Source organism: Lepus europaeus, chromosome 23, assembly GCF_033115175.1.
Source record: "Lepus europaeus isolate LE1 chromosome 23, mLepTim1.pri, whole genome shotgun sequence".
NCBI lineage: Eukaryota > Metazoa > Chordata > Mammalia > Lagomorpha > Leporidae > Lepus > Lepus europaeus.
In genome coordinates this window covers 29574745-29596138 of record NC_084849.1, presented here as the reverse complement: position 1 = coordinate 29596138, position 21394 = coordinate 29574745, and the positions used below count along the sequence as shown (strand labels likewise).

General features: G+C 42.8%; 1 protein-coding gene across 1 annotated transcript in view; it reads right to left on the bottom strand.

The window, feature by feature from the left end:
* Positions 1-20863, bottom strand: part of LOC133751980 (zinc finger protein 260-like) — a 31665-nt gene extending 10802 nt beyond the window's left edge. Inside the window, 1 exon segment of the mRNA XM_062182261.1 lies at positions 20639-20863. The gene's annotated coding sequence lies outside the window, so the exon portion shown is untranslated.
* Positions 20864-21394: the final 531 nt, after the last annotated feature.

Here is a 21394-nt window from a genome sequence, read left to right as displayed (position 1 = left end):
TGACACCATGGAGTACTACGCAGGGTTAAGAAAAAAAAAAAAAAAAAAACCTGAGTCACTTGAAGCAAAATGGATGAAGCTGGAAAATATACTGAGTGAAATAAGCCAGTCCCAAAAGGACAAATGTAGTATGTTCTTCCTGACCTGTGATAACAAATGGAGCACCTAAATTGTAATCTATAGAAGAGAAATTGACACACTGAGAAGTAATGACTTTGAACAGCCCTTTTCTCAACTGCTGAGGAACAGTTAATTTTTTTCTGTACTATTTGTTGAGCTCTTATCTTGTCTATAAAATTAATTAAAAACCAGATGTTAGTAAAAAATCAGACTGGGAAGAGGAGTGAGAGTGGAATGGTGGGTACAGTGGGAAGAATCAACATGTTCCTAAAGTTCTAATTATGAAATATATCAAAGTTGTATTCCTTAAGTAAAAGTTTTCTGGGGAAAAATTATTACATTACACTTAATTAATAAAAGCTTTTTATTCCAACTTTCACCATTTGGCAAACTCATTTACCTGTTAAATCTGGAAAAAATAAATGGCACCTCATGGTAGATGACTAAAATCTTAATGTTATACGGCATCCATTATGTCTACAATGCCTTATATCTCATATTAACATATCTGATGCCTCTCAATAGGTAAATGACATTTCTTGGCTATTACAAGCAAGAAAAATGTGTTTTGCTCAAAGCTTTTTTAAAAGCTCCTCAGGCTCAGCTTGCTTTCACCTTGAAAAGACATTTCTTCTAGGGTATACATGGGCACCTCATTGAGTTTGGCATCAGACACAATTTTTACAAAGAATTTAACTGCACCGAACTTTTTTAGGAGAACAAGCATACATCCTTACTGAAGGAGACTATTTGATACACTTGTGAAGAACATACAAGGCTAACACCTAATAGATCTTCTTGGGTTATGGTGCAATGCATGGCTCATTTCAAAAATTAATTTTCAATAATACTACAAATCAGCCCATCTTTTATGGGACCCTCTCCAATGAAAGGTATACTAAAATCAGCCTAAATAAATTCTGTAGGTGCTGTCCTTGTGTTCTCTGTGTCTTCTTCATTCTAGGGGCTCACATGCCTTCTAAATTACCTGGGACATATGTAAAATTAGTTCTCAAGGGCCACCCATAAAAGGGACTTTTGGGTTCTATATCCTTGAACTACAAGTTCCCTGCTAATGTGTTTAAAAAGGCAGCATACGATGGCCCAAATGCTTGGGCCACTGAACCCATGTGAGAGACCTGTAAGAAGCTCTGGTCTCCTGACATTAGGGAATTCTCTCAAACTCCTCAATGAGAACAGCATTACCTCCATTCCAAAACCAGAAAAAAATATACAATAAAGAAAGAGAAATATTGAACAATACCACTGATAAACATAGATGTAAAAATCCTCTTCAAAGTACTTGCTAATCGAATCCAACAACACATCAGAAAGATCATTCACACAGACCAAGAAGGATTTATCACTGCTATGAGGGAATGGCTCAATATATGCAAAACAATAAAGGTGATACATCACATTAACAAACTGAATGAAAACCATATAATGATTTCAATAGAGGCATAAAAAGCATTTGATAAAACACAAAATACATTCATTATAAAAACTGTAAACATATTGGGTGTAGAAAGAACATTCCTTAACAAAATCAAGGTGATATATGGCAAATCTTGGAAGCATCTCCCCTAAGAACTAGACCCAGATAAAGTTGCTCACTCTCACCAGACATTCAATATAGTTCTGAAAGTTTTAACCAGAGCAATAATAAAAGAAAAGAAAATAAAAGAAATACAAATTATAAAGGAGAAACTAACAGTATCCCTGTTTGCGGATGACAGGATCTTATATATAGGGAAACCAAGACTCCACAAAGAGACTATTGGAATACATGCATGAATTAGAAAAGAATAAACAAAATTGAAACCAATAAAAGAACACAAAAAAATCAATGAAATGAGAAGCTGGTTTTTCAAAACACTAAACAAAATTGATACATCATTGGCGCAACTAACAAAAAAAAAGAACCAAATCAATAAAATCAGAGATGAAAAAGGAAATGTTAACAACAGTTATAAAAAGAATCATAAGAAATTCTTACAAAGAGTTGTATGCCAACAAACCAGAAAACCAAGAAGAAATGGATAGAGTCCTAGGAAAATAAGATCTACCAAAATTAGTCATGAAGATACAGAACATCTAAACAGGCCAATAAACAAGATGGAAACTGAATCAGTAATAAAGACCCTTCAACAAAGAAAAGTCCAGGCCGGCGTCACAATTCAATAGGCTAATCCTCTGCCTTGGGACACCAGCACACCAGGTTCTAGTCCATGTTGGGGCGCTGGATTCTGTCCCAGTTGCCCCTCTTCCAGGCCAGCTCTCTGCTGTGGCCTAAGATGCAGTGCAGGATGGCCCAAGTGCTTGGGCCCTGCACCCCATGGGAGACCAGGAGAAGCACCTGGCTCCTGCCTTCGGATCAGCGTAGTGTGCTAGCCGCAGCGCACCAGCCACAGAGGCCATTGCAGGGTGAACCAATGGCAAAGGAAGACTTTTCTGTCTGTCTCTCTGTCCACTCTGCCTGTCAAAAAAAAAAAAAAAAAGTCCAGAACCAGATGGCTTCACTGCTGAATTCTACCAGACTTTTTTTTTTAAAGATTTATTTATTTATTTGAAAGTCAGAGTTATACAGAGAGGAGAGGCAGAGAGACAGAGAGAGGTCTTCCATCCGATGGTTCATTCCCCAACTGGCTGCAACAGCTGGAACTGCACTGATCTGAAGTCAGAAGCCAGGAGCTTCCTCCAGGTCTCCCACAAGAGTGCAGGGGCCCAAGGACTTGGGCCATCTTCTACTGCTTTCCCAGGCCACAGCAGAGAGCTGGATCAAAAGTGGAACAGCCAGGTCTCGAACCAGCACCCATATGGGATGCAGGCGCTTCAGGCCAGGGCATTAAACTGCTGCACCACAGTGCCGACCCATCTACCAGATATTTAAAGAAGACTTTTGGAATGAGTTTGGTTAAGTGGCAGGATATAAAGGTAACACAGAAAATCAGTACACAGACTATGCCATGCACAAGAAAGAACTTTAAGATCAGTACCATTCACAATAGCTCCAAAGAAAATCAAATACCTTGGAATAAATTTAACCAAGGAGGTGAAAGAATTCTACAATGAAAACTACACAACATTAAAGAACTAGAAGACATAAAAGAGAGAAAAAATCTCCCATGTTCATGTTTACCCTATATCAATTTAAAAAAAAAACTTAATACTAGAAAAAAATAAGACCTGAAATCAGATTTTTGATTCATCACTAATAAAAGTATTAGTCTTCACTTCTGTATGACCATACTTAGTTATATATTTACTTATTTTATATTCTTTAAGAAGACAGATAAATTTAATATCATCATTCCTAACGAGGCCATCCAGAGTAATGTTTTTAGAACCACCTTCTACTACACTATTAATTTATCATGAATTTATATCCACATCTTCTAAAAAAAGATGCAATGTATCCTAGAGAAGGGAAGTCATATTTTACACGGATTTTAGTCGTGTGTAAATATCACCACTCTCAACAGAACATTGTTGTCCATCCTGAAGCAAATTTGAGAGTGGGCATTTGGCGAAGTTTTTAAGATGCTGCTATGGACATTCACATTCCATAATGAACGGATTTGGGTGCCAACTCCACTCCTGATTCAATTCCAGTTTTCTGTGAAAGCACACTGTGAACACAATCTGGGAATCAAGGGATCAAGTAGGTGGGAGCTTTAGAGATATGTTAGAGACTGGGGTATATTTATTTTTCTAAATTAAATTACTTATTTGAAAGAGAGAGAGGCCGGCACCGCGGCTCAATAGGCTAATCCTCCGCCTTGCGGCGCCAGCACACCAGGTTCTAGTCCTGGTTGTGGTGCCGGATTCAGTCCCAGTTGCTCCTCTTCCAATCCAGCTCTCTGCTGTGGCCCGGGAAGGCAGTGGAGGATGGCTCAAGTCCTTGGGCCCTGCACCCACAAGGGAGACCAGGAAAAGCACCTGGTTCCTGGCTTTGGATCAGCACAGTGCACCGGCTGTAGCGGCCACTTGGGGGGTGAACCAACGGAAGGAAGACCTTTCTCTCTGTCTCTCTCTCTCACTAAACTCTGCCTGTCAAAAAAAAAAAAAAAAGTAATAATATGAGAAATCCTAACACTCATTTCAAATTCTCTGTCCCCTCCAGAGATGGCTGTCTATGATGCAAAACATAGGGCCCTTTTATGGTCATGGACTGAAATGTGCCTCCCTAAAAACTCATACCTTGAAGTGCTCACAACTAATGAGACTCTAAGAGAAAGTGCTTTAAAGCAAATCAAGTGATAGCATATGTGTGAGGCTCATCAGGAGCATGGCATATGGAAAAACGAAGCCTCTTATGCTCTCGATCTTACATTTGCAACCTCCACAGCACTGAGAAGTAAATCTCCATGACTTAAATCATATCCTCTGTGGTATTTTATTAGTAAATCAATACATCCTCATTGCTTCCACCATGTCCTGCAATCACATAGAAGATCCAATTATCAGAGAAATGTAGAAACTAAAAACTATGACTTCAAATGGCCAAAACATCTAGAAACACAAGGAAGAAATAAGCAACTATTATCCTTCTCAAAGACCCAGAAAGACAAGAATGAGTCAAATCCAAGGGCAGTACAGAAAAGTAAATAATAACTATCACAGCAGAAGCAAATAAGGAATAACCTTAAGCAATATTAAAACTGATAAAAATGAAGAGCTGATTCTTCAAATAGGAAAAGGTAATTCTATAGCTAGATTAATAAAAATAGGAAATGATACAAATGAATGAAATCAAAGAGAAGAATAGTATCTATTCAAACAGGAAAATAAGAATTCAAATTTATATTTCAGGTAGTAGATAACACAGGTCTATTAGGAGAAGAGAACTGGAACTGATGAATGAAATCAGTAAAATTGGCAATATAATATAAAAACAAAATCAGTACGACTTTTGTACATAACAGTGAACTCACTGGGAAAAATTATAAGAATATATTTACAAGTACGACAAGAACATAAAATATCTTACAATAAATTCAGCTAAGGATTTGAAAGCCTCCTACAACAAAATCACAAAGCAATGATGAAAGAAATTAAATATATAACAATTGGAAAGCTGTCTAACATTCCAATACTGAAAAAACTTGTATCTTTGAAATTTTTATACTATCCAATACAATATACACATTTGATGCAATTATCATCAAAGCATCAATGAAATCCTTCATAGAGGGCTTAGCACTATGGCACAATGCGTTAAGCTGCCACTTGCAATGCCAGTATCCCATATCAGAACAAGTGTTCAAGTCCTGACAGCTATACTTTTGATCCAGCACCCTATTAATGTGCTTGGAAAAGCACATTAATAGATGATCCAACTTCCTGGGTCCCTGCCAACAATGTGGGAGATCTAGATGGAGCTCCAGATGCTGGATTTGACCTGGCTCAACCCCAGCAATGGTTGGTGTCTGGGAAGTGAACTAGCAGATTCAAGAACTCTTTTACTGTATCTGTCACTCTGCCTTTGAAATAGATAAATCTTCTTAAAAAGAAAATAAATTATTTACAGAAGTAGAGAAAACAAATTCAAATTCATTTGAAACCAGAAAACCCTCAAATGGTCAAAGCAATCTTTAAAAACATAATAAATCTGAAGGAATTACAATATCTGATTTCAAGACAAATTACAGAAACATGAAAGCACTGGCTTATAAACAGACACATAGTTCAGTGTAACAGAATAGACAGCACAGAAATAAGCCCACATTTCCACAGGCAACTCACCTTTAACAAAGGAATCAAAATGCAGTGGAAAAAGAAGAATTTCTTTAGCAAGCAGTAAAGAAACTGATTATCCATATACAGAAGTCTGAAAATATAACCCCACACCTCTTACATTATAGAAAAGTTAACTCATGGTGAGTTAAAAATCTAAATATAAGACCATGAGATTCCAAGATGGCAGAATAGGCAGGGAGCTTACTGCTCTAGTCTAAGGGGAAAAAGTTTAAGAAAAGTGGAGAGTGCAATCTCAAGGAAGAGCTAAGAAGAAAACTGCCACAGCTTGTGTCCACAAACCCAGTAACCAGCTGAGAGGAGGCACCCGAGTGTGGCTGGGAGGACTGACAGGGAATTGCATATCCATGTAAGACTGTGAGGTGCCCCAAGATTCCCAGAACATCACATGTTCTGGGGCTTAGGCTGCCTAAGCATTCAAACAAAAGCGAGAGAGAGAGAGAGAAGAAAAGAAAATAGAGAAAGAGAAAAAGAGAAAGAGAGTGGCCAGCACCATGGCTCACTAGGCTAATCCTCTGCCTGCGGAGCCGGCACCCCAGGTTCTAGTCCCAGTTCGGGCACTGGATTCTGTCCCAGTTGCTCCTCTTCCAGTCCAGCTCTCTGTTGTGGCCCAGGAAGGCAGTGGCAGATGGCCCAAGTGCTTGGGCCCTGCACCCACATGGGAGACCAGGAGGACGCACCAGGCTCCTAGCTTTGATCGGCATAGCATGCCAGCTATAGCAGCCATTTGGGCAGTGAACCAACAGAAGGAAGACCTTTCTCTCTGTCTCTCTCTCACTGTCTAACTCTGCCTGTCAAAGAAAAAAAAAGATATGAAAAAAAAAAAAAAAGACCCATCTATTTGCTGCCTACAAGAAACACATCTCACCAAGAAACCCAGTCAGAAAATTAAAGGATGGAAAAGGTATACATGCTTATGGGAACCAAAAATCAGTAAGTGTAGTCACCCTAATTTCAGACAAAATAGACATTGTCACAAAAACCATTAAAAGGGAAAAACAAGGGCACTAAGATTAAGGGGTCAATTCAACAGGAAGATGTAACTATAATAAATATACATACACCCAATTACTGGACACCTGACTATTTAAAAGAGATGTTATAAAGGGAGACATTATAAAAATAATGTATGAAGGCAGAATGGTGATTCTGCAGATTAAGCTGTTGCTTGCAACGCCAGCATCCCATAACAGAAAGCCTGATATCAGTCCTGGCTACTCTTCTGTTCCAGCTTCCTGGTAATCCAGCTTCCTGATAATGCACCTGAGAAGGCAGCAGAAGATGGCCCAAGTGCTTGGATCCCCACAACCTGTGTTGGAGACCCAGATAGGGTTTCTTGTCCCTGGCTTCATCCTGGGCTACCCTAGATATCACAACCATTTGGGGAATGAACTAGTAATGGGATATTTCTCTCTCCCCGTCTCTACCTTAAAAAATAATTGTTTAGCAATAATGCACATACTAGCTATTAAATACTGCAGAAGAGCATAAAATGAAAACATTACCCCTTCTGTCTATACTAGTTATATTTCCCAGATCATATTACTCTTTTTTTAAAGATTTATTGCAGTTACACACACAGACAAGGAGAAGCAGAGAGAGAGAGAGGTCTTCCATTTGCTGGTTCACTCCCCAATTGACCACAATGACCAGAGCTGCACCAATCTGAAGCCAGGAGACAGGAGCCTCTTCCAGGTCTCCCAAGTGGGTGCAGGGGCTCAAAAACTTGAGCTAACCTCCACTGCTTTCCCAGGCCACAGCAGAGAACTGGATCGCAAGAGAAGCAGCTGGCACTAGAACCAGTGCCCTTTTGGGATGCTGGCACTTCAGACCAGGGCTTTAACATGCTGCACCACAGCACAGGTCCCCCAGAACACATTACTCTTAAAAGTCTCCTATATTGGCCAGCGCCACGGCTCACTAGGCTAATCCTCCGCCTTGCGGCACCGGCACACGGGGTTCTAGTCCTGGTCGGAGCGCCGGATTCTGTCCCGGTTGCCCCTCTTCCAGGCCAGCTCTCTGCTGTGGCCAGGGAGTGCAGTGGAGGATGGCCCAAGTCCTTGGGCCCTGCACCCCATGGGAGACCAGGAGAAGCACCTGGCTCCGGCCATCGGATCAGCGCGGTGCACCGGACGCAGCGCGCCAGCTGCGGCAGCCATTGGAGGGTGAACCAACGGCAAAAAGGAAGACCTTTCTCTCTGTCTCTCTCTCACTATCCACTCTGCCTGTAAAAAAAAAAAAAAAAAGTCTCCTATATTGTCTTCTGAGACATCTATATGCATGTAAACAAGGGTACTTTAAAGTGTCATGAAAAAAGTCTGCTTTGCTGTAATAAATTTTGAAGTCAATGCATACAAGATTTCAAACACATTTATGTACTATGTGTTATAAAAAAGAATTAATTTCAATATTCACACCAAAATAATGTCATCTTTTAGCTTCATTTTCCCTGAGCTTTTTGAAGTGCATTCATAATAGACATATTCAGGGGCTGGCGCTGTGGCTCACTTTGGCTAATCCTCCGCCTGTGGCGATGGCATCCTGTATGGGCGCCAGATTCTAGTCCTGGTTGCTCCTCTTCCAGTCCAGCTCTCTGTTGTGGCCCAGGAGGGCAGTGGAGGATGGCCCAATGCTTGGGCGCTGCACCCCCATGGGAGACCAGGAGGAGGTACCTGGCTGCTGGCTTCGGATCGGCACAGCGCCAGCCATAGTGGCCACTTGGCGGGTGAACCAATGGAAGGAAGACCTTTCTCTCTATCTGTAACTTTACCTATCAAATAAATAAATAAATAATATACATATTCAGGGAGCTGGTATTGTGGTGTAATGGGTTAAAATACCTTCTTTGATGCTGGCATTCCTTATTGGCACTGCTTTTTGTCTGGCTGCTTGACTTCTGATCCAACTCCCTGCTAATGTGCCTGGCAAAGCAGTGGAGATGGCTGAAATCCTTGGTTCCTGTACCCATGAGGAAGATCCAATTAAAGCTCCTGGGTCCTGGCTTTGGCCTATACAAGTCCCAACAATTACATTCATTTGGGGAGTGAACTAGCAGGCAGAAATCTCTTCCAGCCTGTCTCTCTGCCTTATGAATGAAATGAAAATAAGTAAATAAAATTTAAAATGAGATATATATGCATGTGTCTTTTTTTTTCTTTAGAAGGGGACATTTTATGGCTGGCGCCGCAGCTCAATAGGCTAATCCTCCACCTGCGGCTCCAGCACACACTGGGTTCTAGTCCCAGTTGGGGCACCAGATTCTGTCCCGGTTGCTCCTCTTCCAGTCCAGCTCTCTGCTGTGGCCCGGGTGTGCAGTGGAGGATGGCCCAAGTCCTTGGGCCCTGCACCTGCATGAGAGACCAGGAGAAGCACCTGGCTCCTGGCTTCAGATCAGCATGGTGCGCCAGCTGCAGTGGCCATTTGGGGGATGAACCTTTCTCCTCTGTCTCTCTCTCACTGTCCACTCTGCCTGTCAAAAGGGGGGGGGGGGGCATTTTTTCTGTACCTTGCATTACATAAGCAATCTGTCCTTAAATCATTTTTCAGAACAATTACATACTTAACATTTGATTGTATGGGTTTATCAATTCCCTATCAATATACATTTAGGTTGTTTCTGTTTTATTCCCATCATGAACAGTATTACAAACAACTTACAGTCTTTATGCATTTGACCAAATTTATGTAAGGTAAGTTTCTACAATTGAATCATACTAAAGGACATTTGCATTTCAAGTATTTTGTAGAGAGATCTGCCAAATTATCCTCCAAAGAGACTCTACTGCATTACATTCCTACCAATATAAATGCAAGAGCCTGTGTCCCCACACCTTCAACAAGTCTGTGTGATCAGGGTCAGAATTCCTTCAGATGCTTCCAATTTCCCATTTCTTCTGATCTCTATCTTCAAATTTCCCTTCCTGCTTTTTAGCTCTTTGATCACACGTGGCTTTCTTACCAAACTTCTCTCTGAATGTGGCCTTGCGTTTATTTCCTCTATATTTACCCTCTATGCTGCCTTGTTTCACACCTCCAACCCCAGTTTTCCTGCTCACAAACTTCCTGAATAGCCTCCCTGAAGCTCAGCACAAGTAAACACAAAATAGGTACTCTTTCCCTGGTCTCCCAACCTGCCAGCCTCCTCAACCAACAGAGAATGTTAATCAGAGAACATGGAAATAATTCATCAGGGTCACATTATAACAAGAAATGAATTCCTATTGGTGTAGCCATGGGGAAAAGTCATCTAGAAGAATTCTGTATTGTCTTTTGTTAAAATGGAATCTGGAGCTGACACTGTGGCTTAGCAAGTAAAGCTGCCACCTGCAGTGCTGGATTCCATATGGGTGCCTACTTCACTTCTAATCCAGTCCTGGCTAATGAGCCTCAGAAAGAAGCAGAGGATGGCCTAGGTGCTCAGGTCCCTCTTTCCATATGGGAGACGTGGATGTAATCCTAGCTCCTGGCATCAGTTTAGGCCTGCCTGATCATTGTGGTCATTTGGGGCAGTGAATGACCAGAGGAAAGATCTCTTTCTGCCTCTGCCTCTCCTTTTCTGTAACTCTGTCTTTCAAATAAACAAATCCACCTTTAAAAAAGAAAAAGAAATTACAAGTAATTTAAAAATCAATGCAGGGGCCAGTGCTGTGACATAGCAGGTAAAGCTGCCACCTGCAGTGCCAGCATCCCCTATGGGCACTGGTTGGAGCCCCAGGAGCTCCACTTCTGATCCAGCTCTCTGCTGTGGTTTGGGAGAGCAGTGGAAGATGGCCCAAGCACTTGGGCCCCTGCACCCATGTGGGAGATCTGGAAGAAGCTCCAGGATCCTGGCTTTGGTTGGTGCAGCTCTGGCCATTGCATCCAACTGGGGAGTGAATCATCAAATGGAAGATCTCTCTCTCTCTCTCCCTCTCTCTCTCTCTCTCTCTCTCTCTCTAACTCTTTTAAATAAATAAATAAATCTTTTAAAAAAAATAATGGAATCTTTTTTCTATGTTCCATACTAGATAGTATTCCTGTATTTGAGTCGATAGTTCATGATAATTATTCATTATTCCTTCTGTGGAACTGGGAGTAATCAACAATAGAGATGAAAAAAAGGAAAAATCCAAACATCTAAAGGACTAGATTGAAAGTAGGAACAAATAGACAGGAAGGCTGGAGGTGAGAGGGTAAACATTAGGTTAAGAATAAAAGCCGGCCGGCGCCGTGGCTCAACAGGCTAATCCTCCGCCTTGCGGCGCCGGCACACCGGGTTCTAGTCCCGGTCGGGGCACCGATCCTGTCCCGGTTGCCCCTCTTCCAGGCCAGCTCTCTGCTGTGGCCAGGGAGTGCAGTGGAGGATGGCCCAAGTGTCTGGGCTCTGCACCCCATGGGAGACCAGGATAAGCACCTGGCTCCTGCCATCGGAACAGCGCGGTGCGCTGGCCGCAGCGCGCTACCGCGGCGGCCACTGGAGGGTGAACCAACGGCAAAGGAAGACCTTTCTCTCTGTCTCTCTCTCTCTCTGTCCACTCTGCCTGTCAAAAAAAAAAAAAAAAAAAAGAATAAAAGCCAACTTCTTAAATCCTTAAAAACAGAAAGGAAGAAGGGGGAAATAGGTAAGGAAGTATGGTTATGTTCTTAGAATTGTATCCATGAAAAATATGGAATCTGTTCTCTTTATATTAATAAAAATAAAACTGTTTAAAAATTAAAAGTTTTTTTTGTCTTTTACTGTGTCACTACTGCCTCATCCCAGCACTCTAAAAACAGAATCCCAAGGCAGGCATCAGTTGCAGGTTGGGGCACAGTGGAAGGGCCAGTGACAGCCCTATTTCTCTAACAGCAACCTCTGCATCCCAACTTCAGATCCAGCCAAGGTCTACCAACTACCCAGAATCAACTTCATAAAATAAACCTGTGACGGGGAACACTTGGAGAAAAATCAATGACCTCACTGTCTCCTTGCCCATGACACATCTTAGGAATTAGCATGCTGCTAAAGAAAGTGAGATTATGGCCAAGCTATGTATAAAGAACACAAGAATGAAAAGTTGGGAGGCATTTTTGTGGTTTATGAGCACTCACATTGAACTACAGATGATGGAAGGAGATGGATCCCAGAATGGGAGCTAAAGTAGCCAGCCCAGACAGCAGAGGTCAACCAGCCTTTAGGTTGAGATTTATGAGTATTTGCAAACTGTAAAATGAGTTCTACATACAGTAACAGTAATTTTTCCCCCTTAGGACACAAGGAACAACATTTTTCCCCCAATTTTTATGCATTTGTTTTTTCATTTCATTTGATAGTCAGGGAGAGAAGGAGAGGGAGAAGGAGAGAGATTTCCATTGCTGGTACATCCCAAATGCGCACAACAGCCGGGAATGCACCAGCCTGCAGCCAGGACTCTGGAACTCCATCCAGGCCTGGGTGAGTTCAACTGATCCTGAAGACACACAGTCCTCAGTGATACCTACTTTTATATAGATACATCTTAGCATAAAATAACACCCCTTCTTGAATGGTTGTGAGATCTCATCACAGATGAGAAGACGTTGTTCCAAAGGCTGATGTGAATCAACAGGTTTCCTGCCTACCTAAGAATCAGCCTGGTCACTAGGGAGACCAAGAAAAGAGGCCCAAGCAAAGCCACTTGGGACCTGTGCAGAGTCCATCTCTGGAGTGAGCAAGGAGGCAACGCCAGTCATGGGCAGTTCTGGGCCCCCTTGACCCTGGAGTGGGTGCACAAACTTGCCAACTCACATTTAGGCTGAGGGAACAGACCAGCATCCTGGCCAAAGATTGTGTCACCCATTTAGGAATCTGGACACAGGAGTGGCCTAAAAAGAACCACCACAAAGAGATGTACAAAACAGGAGTTAGCCAGAGTGCTAAGGGGGTAATAAAGGCACAGATTCTAGCCCAAGATAGCAGACAATGCCAACTTTCTTTTTTGTTGAAAGTTCCCTTCTTTTATTTTAAAGACTTTGGGAAACATATCTGTTGACATTTTGTGTGTAAAATACACATGGATTATTCATAACTGGACTATAAATATCATTATTTCTCTGAGCAATGACCATCAGGAACTACCTCAAGAAGGGACAATCAAAGGGGATTACTTCAGTCCCATTCATAGAGAATTATGCATCCTATAGGAACCTCTTTTTACAAGCAACTTCTCTTATATTCCATTTAAGAACAATGGAATTTTTTTATTTCATAATAGATAATATTACTGTCTTTGAATCAATAGTTTATTATTATTATTATTATTATTATTATTATTTTGCAAGGGGAAGTAATTCATTCCAGAAGAGTTTTTTTTTTTTTTTTCTTTTTTTGACAGGCAGAGTTAGTGAGAGAGACAGAGAGAAAGGTCTTCCTTTCGTTGGTTCACCCCCCAAATGGCTGCTACAGCCCACGTGCTGCACCAATCCGAAGCCAGGAGCCAGGTGCTTCCTCCTGGTCTCCCATGTGGGTGCAGGGCCCAAGCACTTGGGCCATCCGCCACTGCCTTCCTGGGCCACAGCAGAGAGCTGGACTGGAAGAGGAGCAACTGGTACTAGAACCCAGAGTGCCAGTGCCTCAGGCGGAGGATTAGCCTAGTGAGCCGTGGCACCGGCCCTTTTTTTTATATAGAGCCCAACACCTGTGATGCCAGATGGATGCACAAACAAGCCTACTGAAGTCATCTACTAGGAGACAGGACACTTAACTCAAATTGCTATATTTCACTCTACACACACACACACAAAAAATGAAAACTGAAATACAGAGCTCCAATACTTTAAGCAAAGGGCACATGTGCATTATTCCAGGTCTGCACCCCCTTTGACTGTGCTCACAGGTGGACTATTTGCACAGGAATGTGGAGTGTGAGTCAGGAGTAACTGCAGCAGTGAAAGTGGTCAGTGTTTCCATAAAACTGATTTCAATGACCTCAGATGCAATCATCAAACTTCTGCTCCTAGCAAAAGACACACACACAGCCATATTCAACCCTTTCCCTACAAAATTCTGTTGCACGCTGTTTATTTAGGATTGTCTTTTCACATTTAATTACACCAGTTCTCTACTGCTTATAGAAATAGCAATGTAATAAAACTGAAAAGTGAGTCAACTATATCAAAAATTTTAGAAATTAACTTTAAATTTAAAAAAAATTTAAAAGCCTAAAAGATAGAAGTTTAATTTTGGCAATCTGCGCAAATGACCTATGTCTTGTCTGTGCTTTTGAATACTTCCCGATCTCCCTTCTGGCCTTCCCCTCACCTCCTTTCTGCATCACTGCCCCTCATGCCACTGAAGCACACTCCCTTTGGAGCAGTCTACAGGACTGCTGCAGAAATGTTACTTATTTCAAAATGGCTCAGAAAGACAGGGCTGAACGCCATCTAATGGCAATACACAGGCCTTCTAATATCCCTTAAATATGTTGCCAGCATATGTGGGGCCAGCACTGTGACACTGGATTCCACATGGGCTGTGGTTCATGTCCTAGCTACCCTACTTCCAATCCAGCTCCCTAGTCATGTGCCTGGAAAAGCACCAGAGAATAGCTCAAGTACTTGTGTCTCTGCTCCTTCATGGGAAACTTGAATGAATCTCCAGCTCTGACAGTTGTGGCCACTGAAGAAGTGAACCAGTAGATGGAAGATCTTCTCTCTGAATGTGTGTGTGTGTATGGAGGAGGGTGTCTTTCCCTCTCTCCGATTCTCTTTTCAAATAAATAAACTTCTTTTAAAAATAAAACTTTCAGGTGAACCAATGGAAGGAAGACTTTTCTCTCTGTCTCTTTCTCACTGTGTAACTTTGCCTGCAAAAAACAAACAAACAAACAAACAAAAAAAACCACTTTTTGCAAAAAATTAAAAAAAAAATAAGTTAACATAAAGATTCTGACTCAAGTTAACATATGATGGAGCCAAGAAAGCTACTCCTAACTTTGTCAAGTGCCTCCTCCATCTCTTCCTACAGAAAAACCATTTCTCTTGCTTTCCAAGCACTCAAAACCAAAAGAACCAATGCTACTCAGTATAACTCTGTTTAAGGCTGCTCCAGCATTGAAGGAAAGAAAAGGAGCAAGGGGCACAAATCCAGGGCGATTTCAAGGTGAAAGTCTCCTCCTCACTTTGAACCTTAGCTTCTAGTGAGAGATGGTCACAAAGGCAATTTCATATATTTCGGTAGGCTCCCTGTGTGTACACCAGAAGGAGAAACACAGAGCGCTCCACAAGGGTGAAACACATTAAACAAAATTTCCCCACCCTGCTGATCACAATCTCAAGAACATCACAGTCAAAACTCCATTTCACTTTGAGAAATAGACTACATCAATTTTTCTCCACCAAGAGAAAGGCTCCATCTCCATGCAGATGGCACCACCACACAGTGCAAACCAGGCAAATGGCAGAGCTATGGCTTTGATGCTCTGAAGGGAATGAATAACATGTATGAATTGTGACTTGACTAAAAAGCTTAACCTTGCTCTAGGAGTGATACAGGTTTGGGCTAAAAAGATGAAACAGAGACCAGCTGACACTGTTTGGTGAGAACAGAATATTGGTCTCCACTAGATACTTTGTAGCATATTATCTTTGAGAGGATTACACTTTCTATTTATATTTAAAGAAATAAAAAGTTTGAATAAGTTCCACCCTAACACATGGTAGCTTCAGACACTGTTCACATTACAGCTAATCTTGGTCACTTATCCCCCATTCAACAAACGACAACCAAACTAAAATAGAATAGTCCAACACAATGCTGACACCTGTTCAACAGGCATCTCCCAGATCTTGACACACAAGCCAAAAGAAAGGGAATTGTGGGACTGGTATTTTTCCATGGAGAGTTAAGCCACTACCACCTCAACTGCTGGCATCCCATGTGAGTGCCAGTTTAAGACTTATTTATTTATTTTAAAAATGGAGTTATACAGAGAGAAGGAGAGACAAAGAAGGGACAGATTTGTGGTATAGCAGGTAAAGCCATCACCTAAAATGTTGGCATCCCATATAGGCACCAGTTCATGTCCTACCTGCTCTACTTCTGATCCAGCTCTCCACAAATGGCCTTGGAATAGAAGCAGAAGATGGCCCAAGTACTTGGGCCCCTGCCATCCATGTGCAATACATGGATGAAACTCCTGGATCCTGGTGTGGCCCTGACTAGGGCCTGGCCCAGCACTGGCAATTGCAACCATCTGGGGAGTGAATCAGCTGATGGAAGATCTTCCTCTCTCTTTCTCTCTGTAACTCTGACTTTCAAATAAATAAATACATCCTGAAAGAGAGAGAGAGAAATCTTCAACCTGTTAGTTTAGTCCCTAGCTGGCCACATTAGCCAGGGCTGAGTCAGGTGGAAGTCAGGAGCCAGGTGCCTCATCCAAGTCTCCAACATTGGTAGAAGGGATTCAAACTCTTGGGCCATCCTCTGCTGCTTTTCCCAGACCATTAGTACAAGCGGGATCATAAGTGGAGCAACTGGGACATGAACCATCACCCACTTGGGATGCCAGAATTACAGGCAGTGGATTTAACCTATAGTGTAAAATGCTGGCCGCATGAGTGCCAGTTTGAGTCACAGCTGCTCCACTTCTGATCTGCCTCCCTGTTAATGCACCTGGGGAAGCAGCAGAAGATAGTCCAAGTACTAGAGCCATCCATGGATCATGCATCACATAAAAGACGTGGATGGAGTCCTAGGCTCCAGGTATCAACGTGCCCAGCCCTGCTCACTGTGGCCATTTGAGGAGTGAAGCAGCAGATACAAGATCCTCAGCCTTCTGTCTTTCTCTGTAAATCTGCCTTTAAAGTACAAATTTTAAAACTTACTAAAAAAAAGCAGGGGGGAAGGAGAGGATGAAAAAGGAGCCACATCCAAACAACAGAGCCAGGCTACAGTTGTGCTGTCCCTCAGCAGCCTTCTGCTCCAAGTGGGAAGCCTCCAGCTTACAGACATTGACATAAAAGACACACTCACAGCATATTTCAAAATAACAGAGGAGAGGTTTTCAAGGCAGGTTGATTTTAGGATGCCTTTTAGTGAAAAATTATGCTGAGTGTAAGCAGAAGCTTTTTGGTGCAGCCAAGTTATCCCAGTGCCTAATTCAAGGAGTCAGCCTGTGCTGACAGGGGAGAGAGCTGAATCGTCTCCATTGCTCATCTCAGCATCATAAACAGAAGGAAAAAAGTGTACTCGTGTCTGTGGTTATAAACATGATGGAAGCACAAGAATTTCAGAAGGGGGAGAGCAAAGCTCAGATACAGTTTTCTTAAGAAAATAAAATGAAGTAAGTCTCAGAACATAATGTGGGTTGGAAAACACCATCAGTTCATCAGCTCTCACCAGGATCCAGGAAAACTGCCTTGTCTACCCTCAGACCAAATATTTCAAAACGCATTTTATGATTAAATGAATGCAGAAGATCACTACACTCAGCAATCTGAGTCTCCAAGTGCCAAAAAAAAGTCTTAGTTTCCACTATGGGCAGGGGTAGCCCAACCAGGCACTGAGAACATGAGAAAAGCTTTTCCACAACAAAGAATGTGAAATATGAAGCAGTCACACAGGCAAACAGTTTCAGGTGCTAAATGTGAGCCCCAGGATAAGCACACAGCAAACCTGTTAGGTCCCAAGAGAAGTCAGCTTGTTAGTCCTGCAGTCACAAGGAAAACACAACTACTTAAAATGCTTCATGGTGACTGAAAACACTTTGCCCTTCTCTGAAGAACAGCCTGATGTGGACAAGGGCTGAGAGTTAGGAAAATAGAATCACATGCAGTCTACTGGATGTGAATTAATGGAAAAACCTGAAAATAATCCCAAGACTAGAGAAGTATAACAAGAAAAGCAATGAATGAGGGATGGATGAGTGTCTTCAGCCCCTTTCCTCCATCAAATTCCTTAGAAACCTACATTTGCTAATGTAGTGTCATTCACTCCACTGCCAAAGGGTTGGAATGAACGCATGACAAGTTGTCCACCTTGAAGGTGACCAATCAGTCTCTTTCAATGCCCACTGTCACACAATAAATAGTCTTCCTAAGAAGGCAGGCCAAGTAGCATGTTAGATCAAGGCAGTGACTATTGCTGGGAAATCACCCCCTTTGCAGACCAGCAGAAACAGCAAAGAGAAAGAGGGGGGAAAAAGTGCAGAGGAAAATATGGAAACTCCACGTGGTACAGACTCCATCTTTCTGGCTTACAGATGCTCAGCCAAGAGCCACCACAGGCTTTAACCACTCGGCAGCAGCAACACTCCATGGTCACTCAGAAAAGTCAGACAGCTTCTTGTTGTCTATACATAGCTGACTTGGGTCTGTACACATTCTGGGTGAAATGCACCCAAGTTAAGCAAAGAAACAGACTTATAAAACCTTCAAATATACTATTTCATGGCAAATGAACTTTGCAAAGCCAAGTCACCCAATAGAGTAGGTGGAGGAATCTATATTTTAAAGCAGCACCACTCATGGCAGGCCTCATATACATACAAACAACAGTTTTGAGCTATGCAATTTCTTCACATGTGCATTGTCTCTTCTCTCTACATAATGTGCATACAGAAAAGAACATCTGTACATACGAGTTGGTACAAATTGTATACATGGATACCTCATGCACACTGCATGCACAAACATGCATCTCCATATGCAACCTAACACTGTCTCCAGAAACAGAGTCTATGTGAGCTAATAGCAGCAACACTATTTTTGATGCACATGCCTATCTCATCACACAGGATTCCCACTTCTGTTTTCTAAGAAGGAATAAAGCCATTTCAACAACATGCCTGGCATCTCTGGCAGTGTGTAGAAACATAACCGATGTCTGGAATGTGTTGTCTAGAAGTGTCTGTCTTTCACAGGATTGGTAATTATAGCTATTCATTCACTCTTAAACAGATTTGTAAGTTGCCTTGGATTTGCCATTAACATTTTGCAGGGGTGGGAATGTTTTTTCTGCCAAGGCCATTTGGAGATTTACAACATCATTCATGGACTATACAAAATTACTGAATTAAAAATTAGCATGCTGTAGATTGATTATCCAATCCAACATGCAGTTGCCTTGGCAGGTCCAGAACAAATGATTTCATGGACCCTAAATGGACCACAGGCTGGATGTTCCCCATCCCTGATTTAGAGTAAAACTAAGGTTCTGACTTCTTACTCTTCACTTACTGGTCCCGTCAGAGCTGATGTGCAATAAAGGCTCCTAGAACTGCAGTTAGAAGAAACTTCTTTCCACTTCCCTTGTAACTTTAGGTTGTGCATTTGCATAGCCACTGATTCCACTCAAAATGTCTATTGATGGGCTAGTATTGCAGCGCAATGTGTTAAGCTACCTCCCACAATGCCAACATCTCAAATGAGTATGAGTTCCAGTCTCAGCTGCTCCACTTCCAATCGAGTTCCCTAATATGCCTGGGAAAGGCAAAAGATAGCCCAAAAGTTGGGTCCCTGCCACCCACATGGGAGTCCCAAACAGTGTTTGAGGCTCTATCTACAAGTCACTTTCTAGTTTTACTTCCTAGATGGCTGCATTATTCTAAATGAGTTTTATAAATTAGTAATCAAAATTATTTATGTGAAAACTTCATTACACTAAAAGTCAGCAATAGTTTTCAAGGCCACATCTTCTACTCCATTATATGGACAACTCTGTGGAGGGAGAGGGGTACTTCTTTTTTTTCCTCTTCTTAGCCTCCTCACGTTAATGACTTCCATGGATGTTTCCACAGACCACAGTCATTATGAAAATATGTCAAAAGTGTCATGGGCGTAAACACAGAACCCAAAATAAGACAAGGCCCTCTTAATTAAAACCGTGTAGACTGTAAGATAGTCAGCTTGGTGGGGCACTGGGTGACTGTAAAGAACTGGGCAGAGAGTGTTATTTTTTTGCATGTATGCTTTTATAGTTCTCCACTTTATGCAAATCCAGATTAAACTAACTCCACGTTATTGACACACACAGATCTGCATTAACTTCAGTTCACTTCTGATTTTGCAAAGGGATCAGTGGCAGATAACAGTTGACATCCTTGCTAACAGGAGAACAAAGAGAGCCTGAAGACAGAAATCATAAAGCAGCCAAATAAATCATCAACTATGCTTCCATGGCCTCAAACTCCAGACTGAAAAAAGTCTGTTAACTTAACGAAGAGGGATCAATCCACAAAGCTACTGCACGCCCTTCACGCTGCTCCCATCGGGAAAAAGCCAAACACACAGGACCACAGCTGCCAGATGCATTCGCCAGGGACCCCACAGGGCCAATCAATAAGAAGCAGGATGGGGTCCCTGGAGCAGATCCTAGCCTGATCCTCCTTCCCCAGCCCCCTGCTGCCCCCGGCTCCAGGCTTTAGGCTTCCAAGCCCCGCCCCGCCAGAAGCACCCCGGGGACACAGCCAGAGGCTCAGCCTGAAGTGGGAACTGAGCTTATTTAAATGTAGAGAACTGGAATGTCTGTCTTCCTTCGCTGTCCTCTCGCCGGCCCTGCTTGTGCAATTTCCCCCACCGGTGCCTTCTCTTGTAACCACTAAATAAAGCACATTCAGGAAAATTGGAGCAAAGTAGCCGGCCGGACGGGCTGGGCGCTGGGGGCTGGGAAGCGGCAGTGGGAGACAGGGCAGCCAGGGCCCCAGCCCTAGCCTTGCCAGGAAAAGCTGCCAGGATCGCTAAGAAACCAGGGAGCCCGGTCTGGGAGCCGCCAGCCACCTCACACCAAACCCCTGCCCCGCAAACACATTCCCTCCATACTTGCCGTGCAAAGCCCCGGAGCAGGTCACACGTGGAGTGAAGCGGTGTGTGGGGGCAGGAAAAGGCCCCGGCACGTGGGACCCACAGGCGGCAGAAGCTGAAGCACAGACGCAGCGGGTGGCAGGCTGGGGCTTTGTGCGCTCAAACTGCCCGGTTGGTGACTGCCGGCACGAGACGCAGCGAACGCCGGAGAAGCAGCAGCGCGGCCAGGTAGAGCTGACTCAGAGCGCCGAACGCACTTCCGGGGGCCCAAACTTGGAGCATGCGCACTCGGAGCACGTAGTACGTCAGCTCACCTAGCACTCTGGGAAATGGAGTCCAGGCCGGGGCTTTCCCAAAGAGACCAGATGGGCCTCCCCAAGGGCTTCTGTCTGCAGCAGATGGAGACAGACAGGAGAACAGGGCATCTGCTTTTGTTTACATCCCTCCTTCCCTTCCTTCCCACCCCAAAAATCTCAAAGATCAGTTGGCGCTCCGTCTTTCCTGAACCAAAATCTTAAACAGTGACACCCACCGCTGCTAACTGACACCCAAATCCTTGCTCCTTCAGAAACTCTGTCTCCTTCCAGAAAAATCTTACTTGCTGCTGGTTCATGGAAACGACTCTTAAGTAATAAATGACTATGAATACAGTTTAACTTTTAGCAGAGGTGCAGAGGGCATAGTTTAACATCCAGATTTGAGAAAATAATTTTAATTTGTGTTTTATTGACGCTTATAGTTCCTTGCAAATCATTCCACAGCATTCTTAAGTCACCAA